General features: G+C 48.7%; 2 protein-coding genes across 3 annotated transcripts in view; both read left to right on the forward strand.

Annotated features, from left to right (window-relative positions):
* The window catches only part of LOC147722730 (uncharacterized), a 637,985-nt gene that overhangs the window by 600,158 nt on the left and 15,153 nt on the right, over positions 1 to 22,674 (forward strand). The window lies entirely within an intron of this gene.
* The window catches only part of LOC147722731 (uncharacterized), a 488,139-nt gene that overhangs the window by 214,336 nt on the left and 251,129 nt on the right, over positions 1 to 22,674 (forward strand). The window lies entirely within an intron of this gene.

Consider the following 22,674-nt stretch of genomic DNA (forward strand, 5'->3'; position numbering starts at 1 on the left):
CCAGGCGACGGTCGGCGTCGAGAGACAGAATACACTCGCCGTCGTCCCAACGTCGACAGGCTTCGAAGAGTGTGACACCTCCGCCGAAGTCTCCACGGAGGCGCTCGGCGTCGAGGAGCAAGAGCCCCCTCGGACGATCGTCGTCGAGGAAGGGATCATCGTCGAAGACGTGTCGGCGCTCGACGTCGAGGATGTCCGATCCTCCGCCGTCGCCACATGCCAGGTCGACATCAAGGGCTTCGTCGACGACAGGACGTCGAAGGCCATCTCCGTCGCCGACAGACCAACGTCGGCCGACGTCGAGACCTCCGTCGACGGCAGGGCAACGCCGTTCGACGTTGAGACCTCCGTCGACGGCAGGGCAACGCCGCTCGACGTCGAGACCTCCGTCGACGGCAGGGCAACGCCGTTCGACGTCGAGACCTCCGTCGAAGGCGGTACGACGCTGTTCGACGTCGAGGGAGAAGACACCGTCAGCGGCTCGACATCACAGGTCGACGTCGAGAGAACACGGGTCGTCATCGAGGCGTTCGACGTCGAAGATTATCACTCCGTCGACGCCGCAGAGGCGTCCAACGTCAAGGGAAAGACTTCTAAGACGTCCGCCAACACCGGTGAGACGAAAATCCCCTTCAGTGCCTTCGACTATTTTGGTGACCCAATCGGCTTCTCACCATTCCTCCTCAAGGGCCTCTAGCTCATCGAGGTCCAGTTCCAGGAGTAGAAGTCCGTTGCCCCAGCGAAAGATAACACTCTCGCCAAGATGGTATGCTCCTTTGCACACGTGGAAGGATTCTGGAGCGACGGAGAGGCTGCACAGATATGTAAGCCCACTCCACAGGTCACCTCTTCAGAGACTGGTAGAAGAGGCAGACAGACAGAGTCCTATCAGGCACCAATCACGCTCTCGGGAGAGGAGAGCGGAAAGGTCGCATACCCCCAGGGTCTCCCGATCACCGCGGAGAGAGCATCCCAGATCTCAAACGCCGAGAAGGGAGAAACGAACTGAGAGGTCGAGATCTCCACGAAGGGAGCGTCGGAGAGAATCCCGTTCTCCTCGAAGGGAAGACCGACCGAGAAGATCGCCAGTGAGGAAGGTAAAATCTCACCACAGGAGAAGGAGAACACCATCAACCTCCTCCTCATCCTCTTCAAGATCTTCTAAAGGGGATTACTCCCCAACGCTGGCAGACAGCCCTCACTCCAGAGCTTCCCCGCTTGACGACGTCAACACATACCTAGACGTTCTTCAAAGGGGCGCTCAAAAACTTCAAATAGAAATGGCTGTTCCAGAAGTTTCCACTACTGTAATTTTTGAGACCCTTCGGCACAAATCATATTCACGGCCTTTGCTCCCATTGGTTCCAGGGATAATGGACCCAATCAAGGAGGTCTTCCTCACGCCAGCGGCAATCAGGGCGGTTCCGGCACGTATCCAGAAAAAGTATAGGCCGGCCGACTCGGACCCAATCTTTGTTAAAGGGGAGCCTGCGGCGGACTCTGTTATCGTAGCCTCAGCTAGGAAGAATCACGCAGTCGCACCCTCTTCAGTTCCTCCTGACAAGGACAGCAAGACCCAAGATTCATGGGGACGCAGAGTGTGCAGCACAGCAGCTTCATCACTGAAAGTCTCTAGTGCCTCAGCACTTCTCGGCAGATATGATAGAGCACTGTGGGACTCCATGGAACGATTCAAAGAGAAATTGCCCAAGGAGGACCAGAAGGACTTTGAGGAAACAGTGACGGAGGGCTGTTTGGTGGCAAACCAAATGATCAGTTCGTCCGCAGATAACTCACTCCTAGCAGGACATGCCTACTCGCATGGGGTTTGCGCGAGAAGATCTTCTTGGTTGCGGTTGACGGGTCTCAAACCAGATGCCCAGCAACGCATCCTCAATCTGCCCTTCTCAGGATCTTCACTCTTTGGGGAGCATGCCGATCAGGAAATGACCCGCATGAAAACCGAATTGGACACGGTGAAGGCGGTTGGTCTGGAAAAGAAGAAAGAGCCGTTCAAGCGACGCTTCAAGACCAACAAGAACCGGGGAGGCCAACAGAGGGTTCAAACCCCTCAATGGTCTTGGAACAAGCCACAAGGGAAGACACAATACAGAGGAGGAAAATCAGGCAGAGGCAGAGGCGGACATCATCAGTCCTCTGCCACGCCCAGAGGAGGCAAGGCCTGAGCAGTGGCTTCCTCTGGCGCCGTTACCCACTCCAGTGGGAGGAAGTGCTTCGCAACACCTGGAAGAGTGGGTCAGCATCACAAAAGATCAGTGGGTGCTGAATATACTGCGCAATGGATATGCGCTACGTTTCCGGAAGAGACCACAACCGATTCCTCCAAAAAAGACTCGCTCGTACCATCTAAACCTCCTCAAAAGGGAGGTGAGCGTCCTCTTGCAGAAAAACGCAATCGAAGAGGTACCCCCATCCCAAAGGGGGAGAGGAGTGTACTCAAGGTATTTTCTAGTCCCCAAAAGAGACCAAGAGGACAAGTTCAGACCAATTCTAGATCTTCGGTCCCTCAACAAAGTGGTGGTCAAAGAGAAGTTTCGCATGCTGGCACTTCATCAGATATGTCCTCATCTACAAAGTGGAGATTGGATGTGTTCGGTGGATTTACAGGACGCGTACTTCCACATTCCTATCACACCAGGTCATCGGAAGTACTTGAGGTTTCTGGTAGGGAACAAGCATTACCAGTACAAAGTACTTCCGTTCGGTCTGAAATCCGCACCAAGGGTGTTCACCAAGTGCATGGCAGTGGTAGCGGCATGTCTACACAAAAAAGGTCTTTTTGTGTACCCATATCTGGACGACTGGCTCCTGAAGAGCCAGTCCCCTCATCAAGCCACCAAAGACTGTCGTCTGTGTCTTCAACAACTACACAGGCTTGGGCTCCACGTGAACACAGAAAAGTCAGTCCTGCATCCCACGCAAACCATCCACTATCTGGGAGCGGTCCTAGACACAAATTTAGGAAGAGCGTTTCCTTCGCAGGAGAGACTATCTTCCATGGGGCAGAAATGCAGAAAGTTACTTCAGTCTCCTCGTCCAAAGGTGCGAGAAGTAGCGTCTCTACTGGGCTCCATGGCGTCCTGCATCTTCCTAATTCCAAACGCCAGGTTGAGGATGCGTCCTCTTCAAGAGTCTGTGGAAGACCAGTGGGACCAAGCGACTGGAGATTGGGAGGATCGAATCATCCTATCTCAAGCAGCACTGTCCTCAATACAGTGGTGGACTCTCCCTCGGAATGTCTTGCAGGGAGTCCCTTTTCAGCAGCCTCTTCCTTCGATGTCTGTGATAACGGACGCATCTCTGGAAGGTTGGGGTGCTCACATGGGTCGTCTTCAGATTCAGGGTCGCTGGTCGACCAACCTTCAGACTTACCATATCAACATGCTGGAGCTTCGAGCAGTACATCTGGCGCTCAAAGCGTTCCTTCCAGCAATCACAACGGACAAGATCTTGGTTCAGACGGACAACACTACAACAATGTTCTATCTGAACAAGCAGGGAGGAACACGGTCTCGCCCTCTGTCTCAGGAGGCCCAAGCCATATGGCACTGGCTTCTGGCTCGGGGACTGTCGGTGGTGGCAGTACACCTTCCAGGCGAGCTAAACACAAAGGCGGACGCACTCAGCAGGCACTTCGAAGATCAGCCAGACTGGGTGCTAAACGACGAAGTAGTCGAAGAACTCTTCCGTTGCTGGGGCCGTCCAGACATAGATTTATTCGCGGACGACGAAAACGCCAAATGCCACGCCTTCGCGTCCAGGTTCCACCGACCAGGGACACAAGGGAACGCTCTCCTGCTGGAGTGGACAGGAATGTTCGCCTATGCGTTTCCTCCTCTGGCTCTGATTCCGAAGGTGGTGGCCAAGCTCATCAGATCGAGCATGGACATGATCCTAGTTGCTCCGGATTGGCCGCGAAAATGGTGGTATCCAGACCTATTACATCTGTCGCTGTGTCCACACAGACGTCTGCCATGCAGACCAGACCTGTTGAGCAAAATGAACGGGAGGATCCTGCATCCCAACCTCCCGTCACTGAACCTGACTGCATGGCTCCTGAGGTCTTGCAATACGGACACTTAAATCTGCCTCCAGAATGTATGAATATTTTAAAAGAGGCAAAGAGGCCTTCCACTAGGGCGTCTTATGCATTCAAGTGGAAGAGATTTTTCATTTGGTGTAGGGACCATGGCTTTGATCCCACCACAGGACAAGAAGAGGTAGTCCTCCCTTACCTCCTTTACTTAGCGACATCAGGGTTGAAATACGCTTCTATCAGGGTTCACCTATCTGCCATAGTAGCGTACAGAAAATCACCTACACAAACGTCGTTTTTTCAGGTCCCAGTGGTTAAGGATTTCCTTCAGGGATTGAAGAAGGTATATCCCCCTGTGAGAAATCCTTCTCCTCCCTGGGAGTTGAACCTGGTTCTCTCCAGGCTGATGTCTGCACCGTTTGAACCTATACACAAGGCCTCCTTGCAGCATCTCACTTGGAAGGCGGCCTTCTTGGTGGCAATAACCTCTGCTCGCAGGGTTAGCGAGATTCAAGCACTCTGCACCAAGGAACCCTACACGGTGTTTCACCACAACAGAGTGGTAATGAGAGCTCACCCCTCTTTCCTTCCAAAAGTGGTATCGGATTTTCATATAAACCAAACGATTACCCTTCCTTCGTTCTTTCCTAACCCATCGACCCCAGCTGAGAGGTCGTTGCACTCGTTAGATCTTAAACGGGTGCTAAAGTTTTACCTAGAAAGAACAAAGGGCACCAGAAAGACAGACCAACTCTTTGTCAATTATGGGTCAATGAGGACCGGGTTTGCGGCAGCCAAGAGGTCCATCTCCAGATGGATTGTCTCATGTATCAAACTAGCATACCAGCTGGCTGGCAAACCTTTGTTACAATCACCCAAAGCTCATTCCACTAGAGGGAAGGCAGCCACAACAGCATTTTTACATGACATTCCCATGTCAGAAATTTGCAAGGCTGCGACATGGAAATCAGTCCATACCTTTACAAGGCATTATTGCCTAGAGTCTGATTCCAGAGCGGATTCTCAAGTAGGGCAAGCCTCCTTGAGAAACCTATTTGGGTAGAATAAGGCCTACTGTTTGGGCCTACGAATGTGAATGTTACCTGTTGATTCCTTTGCCCGCAGGGATGAGGTGAGGCTCGCTACTCTATTCTAATGCTTATGACTATTGATGAGGATCCCCTGGAAGAGAAGGATTAGTTACTTACCTGTAATCCTAGTTCTCTTCCAGGGGTATCCTCATCAAAGTCATAAGCAACCCTCCCGCCTCCCCGGGCAAAGGACTTTGTTTATTAAGTAGGAGATGTTTTAACCTGTTATTACCATGGTTTTGTTTTCAGTCTCCGAAAAGAACAACTGACCTAACTGTAACCCCTGAGGCATGATGGGAAGCTAGGGGCAGAGGTGCCTTAAAGGCACAGCGTCAGTTTTGGTACATGCAGCCACAGGGTTAGCTTTTCAGTCTTTTTAGACTGGGTATTTGCAATGCAGCCTGGGAGCTGTATATGCTTACAGTGTCTTATAAGAATTTCTGCTGTTTTCTAAGCATTAAAACAGTTTCTAAACAAGCATTGGTGTTGTTAATCATGTTTCTAATGCTAATACACATGTATGGTGGAAATTCTTCACAGCATATTCCAGCTCTACTGTTTTATTTGGCTGCAATTGCTTATTTTTATATATATATATTTATATATATATATATGTATATGTGGGGCACATATAATATATTGTTTCCGGGGTCCCGCGCATGGGCGGGAATATTCTAATGCTTATGACTTTGATGAGGATACCCCTGGAAGAGAACTAGGATTACAGGTAAGTAACTAATCCAACCTCGTAGTGGTTAATGTTTATGGACCCAATTACGACCACCCTGAGTTCTATGCGCGTTTGTCCGCGCGCTGCCCATCCTATGAGACCTCTAAAATGCTTTGGGGGTGTGACTTCAATTTTGTATTCAACCCTGATATGGACAGATATAAGGGGGCCGGCTCGCAGGCCGGCGGCTGCGGCCTTCCTCATGCAAGCTGAAATGGTGAAACTAGACCTTGCTGAGGTTTGGCGCACCAGACACCCCACTCAGGGAGGGTTTACGCACTACTCGGCCTTCCACAACATACACACACGAATCGATTATTTCCTGTCCTCACAGTCGGTGCTTCCCGGTATCCGGGGTTGTGTGGTGTTGCCTCGTACGCTCTCGGACCATTCCCCCCTGCTGTTGACCCTGGTGACCCAGACGAAAAGAATACCTCCATTTACTTGGCGATTCCCGCCTTACTCCCTATTAGATGAAGTGTTCAGAGGTGAACTAGCGGAAGACATTGACACTTTCTTTGAGACTAATCTGGGTACCGTTGATAGTTTCCAGACCATATGGGGCACGTTCAAAGCTGGAAAACAAAGGTTAGGGAGGGTCAAGGGGACTATGTTTAGAGACCTACCAGACTCAATACCCCTAATCAAACTACCAAGAACAAAAAGAGTCGGAAGGTCTGTTAAGCTACGTAGCTGAGTTTATAAGGTCCTTCTAAAATGACCCTTTTGGATTGCACTGAACCAGACCCAATGGTAACATGACACGATAATGTATTTGATATCCTATCAGCCCACCCATCTGGCGGAGCCTCGTCATGTAGGACGTCTGACCAGGTGGTGAGTCCAAGCCCAGATGTATTGGCTAGACACCACACACTACTGGTTCATCATATGAACGTGTCCGTGCCACTGAATGGTGCTGAGAAAATGCAGTGCAAAACAGGGAATAAAGAATAAGTGATCTTAAAATGACGGTCGAGGTAAAGAAAAAATGTTTTTATTGAAGATATTCACCAAGACGCCAGATTAAAAAAAAGAGTGTGGGACAGTGTGAAATAATCACTGTGATGCTTGGTTGTGTTAAGGATCAGGCCAACATGTTTCTGCCGAAGGTGAAACTACACCGGCATTCTTCAGGGCCGAATACACAAAGATGTTGCTACTGCAATGATACACTCAGACAATTAATACAAAGTGCAGACAAAAAAAGGACAGACCAAATGATTTGTTTAAAGTACTGTCCAAACTATTGGTGTGGTCTAATAGACCATCCTACCATCTCCTCCAGATCAGTAGTTAATAGAGGTAGAGATCCTAAAAAAGGAAACAAAAAAAGACAACTAATATTGTTTGTTCTGCCATCATGATGGACTAATCACAATATCAGGACCAACATATAAACTCAGCTAGGCTGGTCCCTATTAGGACGGCCACATGTTAATAAGGTTACATATTCAAGTCAACCACCAGACATTGCTGAACATTAATTATGAACAATGCTTTCAAAGACTTACCCAGCAATGTGTGGGAGTCGAGCCTCACCTCACCCGGCGACGGCTCGGAGATTGAGGCCCCGCTCTGTGCACAGAACAGAAAATTTAACGTGTCATCCTGAGTTGACTCAGAGGTCTGTGGTCAGTGTCAGGTTATACAGTCTGTGCATTTAAAAACTGGTTGTGTGACTGTCCTCTCTGAACGCTGCCCCATGGAGAACAAAAGGAAGGACTGGTTGTCTGACCAGATCAGAGTCTAGTCGCTGGCTAGTAAAATGACCCTAGAATGATTATCTATGTTCATCTAGTGCCCATTTGATGGTGGTACAATCAGTTGTAAATACCCACCCTCCCTAGGCCAGGCAATGGATGTAAAAAGTCTAGCTCAAAAATAGTTATCCCAGAATAAAGGATTTGATTGGGAAGACCCATGTAATGTGCTCATCTAGAAGAGTATATGGAATGAAATACAGTAGAGCATAAACCAATCCCCTTAGACTGCAGGTGAAGAAAGAGTAAGTAAAATGCTCAGAATTGCAAGTCTGACTAAGAAAGCGTCTGCCCCAAGTGAGTATAGTTTAACAATAAGCTCTATGTAAAAGTGGGGGCCACAGCAAGACCACAAAGCCTAGAAATGCGCGTCCCAATCTGGCTAACTCACCTCTCCGTCGGTACCTCTTGACTGACACCTAAGCCGAAGGGGAGGCAACGAGGAGAGGTGAGGCTAATGTATTTATACCCCTTCTGATTGGTAAAACGGCAGCAGCTGTGCTCCTATCGCTGCTGCCGATAAAGCGATCGTCTTTGTTATGCGCATGCGCGGAAAGGTGGCACTGAACCGCGCTGTCTTTGATGTGCGCATGCGCGGAAAATGGCACTAAACAGCGCTGTGTACCCAAACGCGGGCATGCGCAATGGTGTATCCAAGCGCCTCCATGTCGGCGCCGGAATTAGAGCAGCGCACGTGTTTAAATAAACGGACTGTTTACAAACAACAGCAGAGATCCTAGCTAGTGAGCGCATGCTCTGTGATGTGCATGCTTGTGTTGTATGTGCAATGTGCGTTGCCGAGAGTGACCATTCGGCAGGAGAATAACGCGGTAAGCTACATTGAATGACCCTGCCCCACGGGACTAACACGGGACTAACACGCAAGAAATGTCCGTTATATGTGGTGGGATGAATGGTTGTTCCAAAACAACCCACCTGAGATCTTCAGCTTTATGCTTTTTAATCAAAAAGTGGTTTGTTGAGTATAACCAGCGATTATTACCATGTGTTGGAACCCCCTAGTCTTATAGTGACGACATCAACCATGTCTCATACCCTTCCGCCATAATTTGCTGTGGGTCCTGACATCTAGCATACTTTTACACCCATTCTCTCTATATTTACAGACTACACTGATTGACTATGGTCTGTATCTAACTACACCATTGCCATTATAAGCATGTTGGTGTTCATTGTCCCCTTAGGATGCATTATGTCTGGCTAGGGACTTTAGCTTATGTAGTTATGTTCGTACTGGGAGCTGTCATGCACTGTGCCACCAATGTGATCACCTTCTATGCATTTCTTGCGTGTTAGTCCCGTGGGGCAGGGTCATTCAATGTAGCTTACCGCGTTATTCTCCTGCCGAATGGTCACTCTCGGCAACGCACATTGCACATACAACACAAGCATGCACATCACAGAGCATGCGCTCACTAGCTAGGATCTCTGCTGTTGTTTGTAAACAGTCCGTTTATTTAAACACGTGCGCTGCTCTAATTCCGGCGCCGACATGGAGGCGCTTGGATACACCATTGCGCATGCCCGCGTTTGGGTACACAGCGCTGTTTAGTGCCATTTTCCGCGCATGCGCACATCAAAGACAGCGCGGTTCAGTGCCACCTTTCCGCGCATGCGCATAACAAAGACGATCGCTTTATCGGCAGCAGCGATAGGAGCACAGCTGCTGCCGTTTTACCAATCAGAAGGGGTATAAATACATTAGCCTCACCTCTCCTCGTTGCCTCCCCTTCGGCTTAGGTGTCAGTCAAGAGGTACCGACGGAGAGGTGAGTTAGCCAGATTGGGACGCGCATTTCTAGGCTTTGTGGTCTTGCTGTGGCCCCCACTTTTACATAGAGCTTATTGTTAAACTATACTCACTTGGGGCAGACGCTTTCTTAGTCAGACTTGCAATTCTGAGCATTTTACTTACTCTTTCTTCACCTGCAGTCTAAGGGGATTGGTTTATGCTCTACTGTATTTCATTCCATATACTCTTCTAGATGAGCACATTACATGGGTCTTCCCAATCAAATCCTTTATTCTGGGATAACTATTTTTGAGCTAGACTTTTTACATCCATTGCCTGGCCTAGGGAGGGTGGGTATTTACAACTGATTGTACCACCATCAAATGGGCACTAGATGAACATAGATAATCATTCTAGGGTCATTTTACTAGCCAGCGACTAGACTCTGATCTGGTCAGACAACCAGTCCTTCCTTTTGTTCTCCATGGGGCAGCGTTCAGAGAGGACAGTCACACAACCAGTTTTTAAATGCACAGACTGTATAACCTGACACTGACCACAGACCTCTGAGTCAACTCAGGATGACACGTTAAATTTTCTGTTCTGTGCACAGAGCGGGGCCTCAATCTCCGAGCCGTCGCCGGGTGAGGTGAGGCTCGACTCCCACACATTGCTGGGTAAGTCTTTGAAAGCATTGTTCATAATTAATGTTCAGCAATGTCTGGTGGTTGACTTGAATATGTAACCTTATTAACATGTGGCCGTCCTAATAGGGACCAGCCTAGCTGAGTTTATATGTTGGTCCTGATATTGTGATTAGTCCATCATGATGGCAGAACAAACAATATTAGTTGTCTTTTTTTGTTTCCTTTTTTAGGATCTCTACCTCTATTAACTACTGATCTGGAGGAGATGGTAGGATGGTCTATTAGACCACACCAATAGTTTGGACAGTACTTTAAACAAATCATTTGGTCTGTCCTTTTTTTGTCTGCACTTTGTATTAATTGTCTGAGTGTATCATTGCAGTAGCAACATCTTTGTGTATTCGGCCCTGAAGAATGCCGGTGTAGTTTCACCTTCGGCAGAAACATGTTGGCCTGATCCTTAACACAACCAAGCATCACAGTGATTATTTCACACTGTCCCACACTCTTTTTTTTAATCTGGCGTCTTGGTGAATATCTTCAATAAAAACATTTTTTCTTTACCTCGACCGTCATTTTAAGATCACTTATTCTTTATTCCCTGTTTTGCACTGCATTTTCTCAGCACCATTCAGTGGCACGGACACGTTCATATGATGAACCAGTAGTGTGTGGTGTCTAGCCAATACATCTGGGCTTGGACTCACCACCTGGTCAGACGTCCTACATGACGAGGCTCCGCCAGATGGGTGGGCTGATAGGATATCAAATACATTATCGTGTCATGTTACCATTGGGTCTGGTTCAGTGCAATCCAAAAGGGTCATTTTAGAAGGACCTTATAAACTCAGCTACGTAGCTTAACAGACCTTCCGACTCTTTTTGTTCTTGGCACGTTCAAAGCTTACATTAGAGGGATGGCCATGGCCAAACACTCCAGTGTACTCAAAGCCATTAGGCAACGGTTGAAAAACCTCGAAACCCAACTGAGGGACCTTGAGGCGAGGCAGCGAAACAACCCGGATGCGGAGTCCTCGGAACTGCTCAAAACACTAATAGCTGACTATCATGAGGAAGGTGATAGGGAGGTGCAACATATGGGCAAGTATGCTACGGCACGGGTATACAGGGAGGGGGGACAGGCCTAGCTCAGTACTAGCCAGAATAATGCGACAGGAAAGGAAACCCCTGGTGATAGACGAATTGACATCAGCTACTGGGGAGGTACTTACGGATGAGACGAAGATTATTGCTGAGTTAAAAAGTTATTATGCTGATCTTTATAAGTCAAAATCCTCCCATATGGAAGAGGAGATAGAGGACTACCTCAACTACATCAAGATGCCCTTCTTGACGGACGTAATGAGAGAATTTCTGGCGACGCCAGTACAAGAGGATGAGATACAGAAGGCGCTGGGAGGGGGGGGGGGGGGGGGGATGTGTGCTGGCAGTGCCCCGAGGGCAGACGGCCTCACTGTGGGCTTCTACAAGACCTTTATAGACAAACTAATGCCACACCTGATTACCCTCTTTGATATCTGCGCGGACGGGACCATGTCTCCCACCATGACCGAGGCTCTACTGATCACAATCTTGAAGCCCGGGAAACCCCCAGACGTTTGCGGTTCCTATCAACCGCTTTCCCTGATAAACGTGGACGCCAAGCTGTTTGCCAAAGTGTTAGCCACGGGGCTGGTGCTGCTCGTCCCTGACCTTGCGGCGCCAGAGCAGGCCGGCTTTGTTCCGGAACAAAATCGAACGTATAATATCAGAACGGTGTTGGGAACAATGCAGCATGTACGGCAGAAAATAAGGCGTTGGCTATATTCCTTGACATGGAGAAGGCATTCGATTCCGTGGAATGGCCCTTCATACTGAGTATTGCGGAAGCTGGGACTGGGTGAACCCTTCCTGCAAATGCTGGAGGTGCTGTATTATAAACCCACGGCCAGACTGCGGATAGGAAACACTGTCACTGACCCTTTTGAAATCGGCAGGGGAACAAGATAGGGATGCCCTCTTTCCCCCTTAATGGACGCGCTAGTAGCTGAACCCACTGCATTTTTTTATCAAAAAGCCTGTTCATTCGAATGTACTATACCTGCAAGGTGTTGCAAACTGCTTACTTAAACCTGTAACTAAAACCAGTACAAGTGACACCACAATTTTGAACTGTGTTCCTACAAGTAATTTACCACTGCAACGTATTTTCATGCTTACCTGTACCAGGCTTGCTTGGTTCTAGAAATAAAACTACATTATTTTTTAACACAAAACTATTGGCCTAGAGTTCAGTTGAGTGTGTGAATTCCTTTGCTGACTGAGTGGGTACATCAATGCTTTACACTGTCCTCTGATACGGTCGTACTGCTCAACCAAGCTACCACTTTAACATCGGGCAGACCATCACTTTGCCCACCTTGTTTCCGCATCCTTCTAGAGAGGAAGAGAGGCTCCACCGTCTGGACCCAAAACGTGCGCTCTCATTCAACTTGAACCGCACACAACAGGTCTGGGTGGATGACCAGCTCTTTGTTGGCTAGGTTGGAGCCCAAAAAAAGTTTGGGCCATACACAAGCGCACGATCTCCCGATGGGTTGTCTTGTGTTTTAAAGCCTGTTATTCTCTGGCTAAAAAGGAAGCTCTGTTGAGGCTGCACGCCCATTCCACCAGAACGACTGCAGCCACTACAGCATTGGGACGTTGTGTCCCCTTGCAAGACATCTGTCAGGCAGTTATGTGGGCCTCTCTGCACACTTTTACTAAGCACTACTGCCTGGAAAGCCAAGTCCGGAGAGACGGCGTCTTTGGCCGTTCTGTTCTCCGAGACTTCCTGGTGTGATCTTGGTTCGCAGACCCACCACTGGGGTTGGTATTGCTGGGGTATCTATTCTAAGGTAAGGAATCTATCACTGTGTTTCTTTCAGATGAACAAGTTACTGATCTTCGGTATTGATCTATCTGTAAGAAATATTAGTAGTGATAGATTCCTTACCGTCCCATCCATCCTCCCTGTTCTGCGAACTGATTTCTAGGGTTAAACTTAACTCTTTCAGTGACCTAGTTTCAAGGCACCAGTGGTCAGTATTTTGCATGGCTCTGCGTTTTCTGGCACGGAAAGTAGTGTACAGAACGGACGTCGGCTCGCGATGGCGCTATCTTAAGTAGCTGCTGCAACGTCATCTTGGTGACCACAACACCAACGACTGACGCGGAACCACCAAAACCACCTTCCGGCACGCAGGGGTACTGCTGACGAAAACTTTCCGCATCCAGTCTGACGGCTTGGGGTAGTTCTAAGGTAAGGAATCTATCACTACTCATGTTTTTTTACAGATATGTCATTGCAGAAGGTAAGTAACTTGTTCAATAAGAGCAGCCCAGATGGTGTGCCCACCTCTGCCAACCCCACCCCTCAGGTGGGGGAGGTGAGGTGAAGCCCACTCTTTAGTGCCCACCGTTTTGCAGGCACTCCCCAATCTGGATTAGGGTTTGTGCCCACTCCCCGACGTGGGGTTAGCACACAAATGGTGTAGTTACCTTAAGGTCAGTAGCCCATTGGCTACTGGCCTTTAGACCCCTAAAACGCCCCCTAAATACAGTATTTAGGGGCGGCCCTGAACCATGAAGACAGATTCCCGCAACCTACGAAGGACGAAAGAAGGCACCCAGCAGAGGAGACTGCTGAGAAGAACTGAGTTGGCTTCAGCCATAACAGCCCTTCTGCAGTTTCCAGAGATCCTGCCCCAAAAGTCACCTTGACCTGCAGCTAACCACCTCCCAAACCCCTGGGAGGACTGACTGCTTTCAACAAAGACTGGATCTCATAGTGAACAGCAGCTCTGTTCAAAAGAATTACCAGAAAAAGACACTGAGCCTGCAGAGGAGAAAGGAACCAGACGCCAAGACTCACCACTGCACCCGACGCCTATGGCTCGAGTCAGAGTGGCCTACCGGTCCCAGTGAGGTCCCCTAGCGCTCCAGAGTCAGAGTCCACCGTGGGTTGAACCCTCCAGGACTGCCTGACGTTACCTACAGCCTCTGCACGGAGATCCCCCCCCCCCCCCCCCCTCCCTCCCCAATGCAGTGACCCGATAAGGTGAAATCTGACCTCTAAAGGCACCCCTGCGCCCACCCACCTTGCGCCCTAGAGAAGAGGACTTTAGGTGCACCCAAGTCCCCGAGCCCTCCAACTTACCTGCCCAGCTGTTCGTTCCTCCCGGAACACTTCTGGGACCGAGCCTGCTGTCAAAACCCAAAGCCGGCAACTTCCACTGATACGCAACAGGGCACCTGACCCCCAAAACCCTGCACCTGGTCGCCATAGTGCCTCTGTGGGTGGACCTTGGGTGCCAACTTGACCCCTCCACCCCCCTCCCTCTTTGCCCTGAGCTTAAGTTCTGGAGCTTTGTTCCCTCACCCTTGTGGCCTGCTCATTAGTAGCCACCAACCGGAGCCCCCCTATCTCCCATTGAATAACATTGGGCCTCTGCACTCTGCACCCGGCCACCCTAGTTCCGCTGAAGGTGTTTTGAGTGCATCCTCGACCCTGGGGAAATTCTGGTTCTAACCCCAGAATACCAACTCCAAAACCTAAGTACTTACAGATGAACTGATAACACTTTTTTCTCCCTTAGGACTGCACTGACTGCTTTTTTGTGACAAATCTTATGTTGGTTTGTATGAAATCCTGAGAAACTCCAAATGTACAAAAACTGATTTAATTACCCTTTCTCTAGGAAATGTCCCAGTGTGATATCTAGGCATAACGCGGAGTACAAAAAAGTAACTTAAAAAGTAATCTGAAAAGTAATGTACGAAGTAATCTCAAAAGTAATTTTGACTTTTAACTTGCCTGTAAACAAACCAAATGCATCCTACTGCATTTCAATTGTATTCAACTGCATTATACCAGCAAAGTATTATTTCACTTACATGCACAAGGCCTGGCTTGGTTCTACAAGTAAACACATCTAAAAAATAATTTTATACCAAGAAAATTGGTCTACGTTCAGTCAGTGTGTGACATTTCTTGCCTGAGTGTGTACAATAAATGCTTTAAACGACCCTCTGATAAAGCCTTAATGCTCGCCCACACTACCAAAAATAGAGAGAAAGGTATTCTCTACTTGTACCTCTGCCTACCTTTGGGGTTCGACTGGACTCTGCACACTACACCTTACGTTGGTATAGTATATACAGAGTCTGCTTCCTACATAGAGATGCAGCAAAGTTCTCCTTAAGATATGGCCTAGACACGACCAACTCCCTGGCTAGAGCGATTTTCTTGTCTGTGCCATGCCTGGCTGATAAATAGCAAACAAAACAGGTGATGGACCGAATGTGGATCAATGTCACACATTCACCCCAGTCCAAAGATCTGGGCCCAAATCCATCGTTTTTTTGCACTCCACACCACCCTGGGTTAGACAATGGCGATATGCAAATCAGCTCTGACCCTGTGCCCCATGGGAACAGTCCAGTCCGAACTACAAAAGCCATGTCCTTCCCAGAACGGAATCAAGCATCAGAGGACCGGACCGGTTTCGAGGTAACACCTCATCAGCCCGGCTAGCTTGACTCCAAGTGGTGTGGAGTGCCTGGGACCCACGTCTGGGCATCCCCAGCGCACTTATGGCGGCAATTGCAAACAAAACAGGTCTAACCCAGGGTGGTGTGGAGTGCAAAAAAACGATGGATTTGGGCCCAGATCTTTGGACTGGGGTGAATGTGTGACATTGATCCACATTCTGTCCATCACCTGTTTTGTTTGCAATTGCTGCCATAAGTGCGCTGGGGATGCTCAGACGTGGGTCCCAGGCACTCCACACCACTGGAGTCAAGCTAGCCGGGCTGATGAGGTGTTACCTCGAGTCCGGTCCTCGGATGCTTGATTCCGTTCTGGGAAGGACAAGGCTTTTGTAGTTCGGACTGGACTGTTCCCATGGGGCACAGGGTCAGAGCTGATTTGCATATCGCCATTGTCTAACCCAGGGTGGTGTGGAGTGCAAAAAAACGATGGATTTGGGCCCAGATCTTTGGACTGGGGTGAATGTGTGACATTGATCCACATTCTGTCCATCACCTGTTTTGTTTGCGGCTGAGAAATAATGGCTTTTCAAGGGATGTCCAAGCCTCACTTATGAACATGCCCTTTGGTGGCTCTCTTCTTTTTGGAGAGAATGCAGACTCTGAGCTGGAATGCTTTAAGGATAGCAGAGCTACAGCCAGATCTTGGAATTCTCCACGGCCACTTGTCAACTTCTGTCCGTCTTCTGCTCCTTTCGTTGCTGCATCCTTTAAACCCCTTTAGTGTGTCCTCCTTCCATCATTGGCATCCAGTTGGGGGCATGTAGTACCATCACCTGCACCACTGAAGGTCAATAACATCAGACCATTGGGTTTGCTAAATTGTCCTGAAGAACTACTCCATTCCCTTTGTGACCACCACTACTCCCATGCCACCCAGATATGTCCGGCTGATGGAAGACCACCTCTCTTGGCAAGGGTTCCATCGAGAAGGTGCCGGCATTGGAATTGGGTTGTGGTTTCTATTCCCACTACTTTCTATTGCCAAAAAAGAATGGTGGTCTTCGTCCTATCCTAGATCTGCAATCCTTGTGAAAAAACACATTTAAAATACTCACCGTTTTCAAGTTTTGTCTGTCTAGGACTTTGGAGACTCAATGGTAGCATTGGACTTGCAGGATGCTTGTTTCACATCCCTGTCCTGCTTGTCCACAGATATTAACTGCGGTTCATGGTGGGTCAAGAGCACTTCCAAGGCAGCTCTCGCTCTGAGACGCTTTTTGTCTCTTGTAGAGCTCCGGCCTCCTGTCCACCCATACTATCCCTGCCCATAGTTGTCAAGAAGATCAGGAGCGACTGGGTCCAAATTATTCTTATGGTTCTGGATTGGGCACGAGGGTCCAGTATCCTGCGCTGTTGAGCATGAGCATTGGTCCCCGATCAGACTGTCTCTTTGAGAGGATCTTCTGTTGCAGAAACAAGGGAGCGCCTTGCACCTGAACCTGTGCACCCTTTAACTTCATGCATGGAGATTGAGTGGCGACAGTTGGCCGCGTTTGACCTTCCTCCCAAAGTATTACTTTTTATTCCCGCAGCCAGGCATCCTCCGCCAAGTCGGTGTACACCTGCCGCTGGGATAAATTAGTGGCATATTGTGCCTCTAGGAACATCGATCCTCTTCCTGTACCTCTTTCCCAGGTTCTTTTGTTTGTTCTATGTTTGGCCCTGCAGAGCTTTAGTTTTACATTGGGAATCTTTCTGGATTCACTATGCTGTGCATTATTCCACCATCTAGTGCTTGGGTCTGGAATTGTAGTCTTTTTTGGGGGGGGAGGGGGCAGGTGGGTGTCGACATACCCCCATTTGGTGTCCTTCGTGACGTCGACGTGCTTCCTCTGGAAGCTCCCACCTGTGGTCGCCATCTTCAGATTCTTTTTTCCCCTGTTGAGTCTGGATCGTTATCGAAGAGCTCCAAAGTTTTGGCGAAAGAATCGACAAAGAGAAGAAAATCGACAAAATTCAAACTATTCAAGACCCCATACTACAGGTCAGGTAACCGGGACGACGAGTGAGATGTTTTTTGACCGAGATCTTGGCGTTCAACGGAGAATGCGCTCCCAGGAGGCTCTCTGAGCGCTGGAATGGGCAAAACACCTTTCAAGTTTTGCACCAATTGTCACCATAAATACGCACAGTAGGAACAGCATCCAGTCTGCAACCTCTGCCTGCCGCTCTACCACAACAGCGACAGCTGCAACACGTGCTCGGCGGTCACCCCCAAGACCCTCCGAGTAAGAGGGAGTCGGAGAAGGGCGAACCACACCATGCAGGGGCCACCTCCATCGCTCCGAGACTTGGGCCTCTCCAGTGGAGAGGAGGACAACATCGCTGAGGGACCTAAGGACTGCATGGTCGTTGAGGTCCTGAAGAACACGAAGGAGGTAAGAGTCGTCGACCCCCAGACACTCGAGCGACACTCATGGGGGGAAATTAAGTCCTCGAGCAACGTGAAGCAAAGTCCTCGAAGAGATGTGCACAAACTCTCAACACCGAGTAGCCGCAGAGATGGAAAGGAAGAAGAGGCTCGAGGCAGAAATGGCGAGCATCCTGCAGCAAAAAAAGTTATTAGACGAAAGGATGAGCCAGTACACCATCCCGCCGAAGCCCGTGCTCGTAGTCGAAAGAGACGACTATGCCGAACCACCGAAAACGCCTGAACTGGTTGAGGAACAGGAGGAAGAAGTCTATTTCGAGGGCATAGACTGTGAGGATCAACAGACCTACTGGGACACAACGTCCTCAAATGCACAAGACTTGGAGTGGCATGACCTCGATGCCAGATTGCCTAAAGAAGACGTAGACACCTACCCTTCGAGGCCTTCACCGCAAGACAACATAGGAACCTACAATATGGTTGTCCAAAAGGCTGCACAGACTAATGTGGTAAAACCGGAGGAGGAGGAGGAGCCCAAGGCATGTTTCTTCCTGGAAGCTCTGCTGTCTCAACAAACTAGCAGCCAGTTACTGCCCATGCTCCCTAGTGTGCTGGACCAGGGAAGGGATGCCTTCAAAGAACCAGCAGTATGCAAAGTAGTGATACTAAGAATGGAGAAAAAGTATAAGCATTCCTCAGAGGACCCTGCATACATCTAGGGGTCAGTGCCAGACTATTCCATAAATACAGCAACGGCTAGGAAAAGGGCCAATGTACCCACAAATGCCGGACCACCTCCAGACAAGGTAAGAAGAAGGATGGACCTCGTAGGGAGTAAGGTGGAGCGGAGTGCAGCAATTCAGTGGTGCCTCGCAAACTCCAACGCCCTAATCAACAGGCATGCATAACCGCACTGGGAGGAAGTGGGGTATCTCATAAAGCATCTGCCAGACCAGTACCAACAAAGGGCCGCACACCTGGTAGAAGAGAGCAAGAACATGGCAAATGCATGTTTAAAATCGGCTTGGTTGCTGCAGACACATCCAGCAGACAGATGATGATCGGAGTGACCGAGAAGACATGGATGGCTTAGAATTTCAGGCTTCAAGCCAGAGGTGCAGAACAACATCCTGAACACACCCTTTAACAGAGAGCAACTGTTTGGCACACCATTTGGCGACAAACGAACCCAGATCAAAAAGGACAGCGAGACAGCAAGGTTCATGGGAGCGCTGCAGTTCAGAGGGATGAGAAGGGGTACACGCTACAAGACCAGGTGGTAGGGGCGGCAATGTGTCTACTACATCGCACCAAACGTTACAGCAAAGCTACCAAGGGAACAACCAGGACCAGCAACAGCAGGGACAACCGCAGCAGAACTGGCAGTACCAGCCCCGGGGCCAGTCCTTTAGAGTGCACTGAAATGGACGGGGCCCGACACGGATAGGAGGCCAGCAGCCTACCCGCAAGTGACTTCGAAATAAAGCAAACGCCCGCCCTAACACCTCTGGGTGGGCAGAAAGACCTACAGAAAAAAAGACCAGGCGTTCCACAACAAACAGTACCTCGAACACACAACACCAGTAGGGGGCAGAATAAGAGACTTCATCCAGGAGTGGAGGAAGGTCACAACAGACAAATGGATACTAAACATTATACAATACAGCTACTTTATAGAGCTAAAAAAACAACCTCGTAACAGAAAACCAAGAAACAAGGCACACTAAGCAAAAGAACTTTCGCTCTTGCGACTAGAGGCTCAGGAACTGCTCGGGCAGGAGGCGATAGATAGTGCCGCACAACCAAAGGAACAAGGTGTTTTACTCCACTTACTTCCTCATGCCAATGGAGGGCGAAACACTAAGACCTATCCTAGATCTAAGGTTCTTGAACAAATTTATGATGACTCAAAGATTCAAAATGACTTCCCTACAAGAGGTAATACCACAAATACAACAAGGGGATTACATGGCAACTATAGATTTAAAGGACGTGTACTTGCACATCCCCATTAACCACAAGCACAAACGTCTACTAAGGTTTGTGATCAACCAAACTCACTACCAGTTCACAGTACTGGAATTTGGGTGCAAATCCACACCAAGGGTGTTTACAAAATACATAGCAGCTGTCTCAGCACACCTACGAAGGCAAGAAATACACGTATACACCTATCTTGAGGACTGACTTGTAAAGGTAAGTTCATACAGCCACTTCAAACAACGCATCCAGCACGTCGTACAAACACTGACCCAACTGGGTTTCTCAATCCTAACTAACTCCAACAGTGACCATCACAATAGACGCCGCCCAGCTGGGGTATGGCGCGCATATAAACAAAGTGAGGGGGCTATGGTCACAGGAGGATGCGGTCAGGAACATCAGCCACCTGAAACTAAATACTGTTTCTAGCCTTAAAAGTCTTTCAGAAGGAGCTGTGCAGAAACAGGGTGTTGATCCAAAGAGACATGACAACCATTCTAACCCCCCCCCCCCCCCGCCGCCCCAACCACCCTCACTCCCTGCCGATACCACTGATGCACGGGGTACTCCGCAAATGCAGGATCAGCAATATGTCGCTGATACTAATAGCACCTCAGTGGGCCAGACAGTCATGGTTCTCACAAATAGTGGAAATGGTAGTAAACTAAGCTACACATCCCTAAGGGTGCACTTAGCGACGATGGTGACTTACACAAGAGGAGAAACAGGGAAACGTTTCTTCACCTCCTAAGTAGTAAAAAGATTTCTAGATGGAGCAAAGAGAATCGCACCTCCAAACACAATGCCAGCACCAGCATGGAACCTCAAAGTAGTGCTAGCTCAATTGATGAAGGCCCCATTTGAGCCGATTCACAAGGCTACACTGCACATGCTCACGCTAAAGACTGCCGCCTTAGCGGCTATCACATCACTACAAAGGGTAAGTGAGTTGCAAGCGCTAACACTTCAAGAGCCCTACCTGCAGATACAGTGATAGGATTGTAATGAGAGCAGACCCACACTTCATGCCAAAGGTGGTGTCTCGGTTCCACATCAACTTAACAATCCAAATACCTATTTTTTTCCAAAAACCAACCACAAGCACAAAGTTCGCCGCACACACTGGACGCCAGAAGGGCTGTGATGCACTGTATAGAAAGGACAAAGGAGTGCAGAAAGACAAAGCAGCTCTGTTTCCTTCGGCAGCAGTTTTTTGGGACAACCAGTTACGAAAAATACCATTGCTCGGTGGATTGCACAAACCATACAACTATGCCAAAAGCAAGCAGGACTACTGTTACAAGGAGCAGCTCATGCTCACTTAACAAGGAAGAAAGGAGTAACAATTTCATTTGTAGGTAACACACCAATCAAGACATTTGCCAAGCTGCAACATAGGGTTCACTAAGCACTACTTTGTAGATATCCAAATGACCAAGGAAACACAAGTGGGACAGGTCTTACAACACATATTCAGTAACCAGTGCTCATCTTCCACCCAGCCACCACAAGTAGCACAAACCGCTAGAAAGTCTAAGCACAGCATAGTGAATCCAGAAAGATTCATGCTGCAAAACGTATAGTTTCTTGACCGTCGGTGTAGTTTTGCCCCTTGAAGACTTTCTGGATTCACTAGCGAACCCACCCTCCTCCGCCAGAAAGATGAGACCGGAGGAAAGGGATTAAAACTGAAAAAGACTTAATAAAATAAGAGGGAAAAGAAGAGTAACACGACAAGAAAAAAGAATCTAAAGATGGCGACCAAAGGTGGAAGCTTCCGGAGGAAGCACGTCGACGTCACAAAGGACACCAAATGCTGGTATGTATACGCCCCCCTGGGCAATGGAAAAAAAAGTGAGAAGAGTACAATTCTGGACCCAACCACTAGTTGTCGGAATAATGCACAGCATAGTGAATCTAGAAAGTCTTCAAGCTGCAAAACGTCACCTTAAACTATACGTTATCAGCTAGTTCAGCATTTTTGCAGCTGTGCATAAATGGACCACTTCAAGGTGGATAGTATACTGCATCAAGATCTGCTACGCATTGCCAAGGAAGCAACCCCCTGAGGGCTTGCATGCTCATTCCACCAGAGCCAAGGCTGTTACGACTGCGTTAGCCTGTTGAGTCGCATTTACTGGACAAGTGTCGGGCAGCAATGTGGGCATCTCTCCATAATTTTACCAAGCACTACTGCCTGAACAGTCTGTCAGTCGTGATGGGCATTATGTTGGTTCGATGCTGCAGGACTTTCTGGTGGAAATCGACTCTGCAGCCCATCTCAGGGGAAATATTTCAAGTGTATTTATTGTAAGGTAAGAAATATGCTGTTAAAAGTCTTTATCAGATCAACAAGTTACCTTTGGTAATAGCTTATCTGGTAGAGACTCTATTGAGCTGCAGATTAATTACCAGCCCTCCCATGCTCACCGCCCTTCCGAGCTGATTACAGTTTAAGTGTCAACCATCTGAGAGCCTTAGAATTTCACATCAGTTGTCAGTCTTCATCGTGGCTCCGCACAAGTTGTGAAAATAAATGACATCTGCACACCAAGGTGGCATGCATATAGGTACTGCACAGGTCATTTACAATGGCACAGAGCCAAATGACTCCACCTACGATGCGCAGGGGTACTGCTCAAAAACAACTGGATCCGTTTTAACGCCAGGGAAATATTCAAAGGTAAG

Source organism: Lissotriton vulgaris, chromosome 4_1, assembly GCF_964263255.1.
Source record: "Lissotriton vulgaris chromosome 4_1, aLisVul1.2, whole genome shotgun sequence".
Classification (NCBI taxonomy): domain Eukaryota; kingdom Metazoa; phylum Chordata; class Amphibia; order Caudata; family Salamandridae; genus Lissotriton; species Lissotriton vulgaris.